General features: G+C 49.0%; 1 pseudogene; it reads left to right on the forward strand.

Annotated features, from left to right (window-relative positions):
- Window positions 1–242: 242 nt before the first annotated feature.
- LOC124552801 lies at window positions 243–360 on the forward strand (annotated as a pseudogene).
- Window positions 361–958: the final 598 nt, after the last annotated feature.

Genomic DNA, 958 nt, shown 5'->3' on the forward strand with positions numbered 1-958 from the left:
CTCTCTCTAATCGTCACCTCCTCTCCCTTTCTCAGTCCCTTTCCCCTTTCTCTCTCCATCCCCTCCTTCCCCCTGAGTCTATTTCTTCCCGTACCCCCCTCTGTCCACCTCCATCCCTCTCTTCGACTTGCAGCATATCGCCTAAATATTTGAGGTAAATATGTGAAGAACGTTTCGAGATTCTTGGTAAAAACATTTGCCGTTTATACATCACATATATTTTTGTATATTATAGACAATGACCCAACGGCCTTACCGCAGTGATAACACCAGTTCCCGTCAGATCACTGAAGTTAAGCGCTGTCGGGCTGGGTTAGCACTCGGATGGGTGATCATCCGGTTTGCCCAGCGCTATTGGCAAACAGGGTGCACTCACTCATTGTGAGGAAAACTGAGGAGAGACTCGACTGAGAAGTAGCGGCTCCGGTCTTGTAAACTGACATACGGCTGACAGAGTGGTGTGCTGACCATATGCTCCTCCTTATCAGGACCCCTGTGAATGAGGACGACATGGCGGCCGGTCGGTACCCTTGAGCCTTCTTGCCTGTTCGGGAGGAGGCTAGCTTAAATACACCGTGGTAACAAAAGTCGTGGGATACCTCCTAATATCGTGTCGGATCTCCTTTTGGCCGGGGTTCTGCAGCAACTTGGTATGGCATGGACTCAACAAGTCGTAGGACATCCCCAGCAGAAATATTGAGCCAAGCTGCGTCTATAGCTGTTCGCGATTGCGAAAGTGTTGACGGTGCAGGATTTTATACACGAACTCACCTCTCGATCATGTCCCATAAATGTTCCATGGGAATCATATTGGGCGATCTGGGTGGCCAAATCATTCGCTCGAACTGACCAGAATGTTCTTCAAACCAATAACAAACAGCCGTGGCCCTGTGACATGGTGCACTGACATCCATAAAAAGTCTATCGTTGTTTGCCAATGTGATGTCCGTGCATATCT

Source organism: Schistocerca americana, chromosome 10 (assembly GCF_021461395.2).
Source record: "Schistocerca americana isolate TAMUIC-IGC-003095 chromosome 10, iqSchAmer2.1, whole genome shotgun sequence".
Taxonomy (NCBI): Eukaryota; Metazoa; Arthropoda; class Insecta; order Orthoptera; family Acrididae; genus Schistocerca; species Schistocerca americana.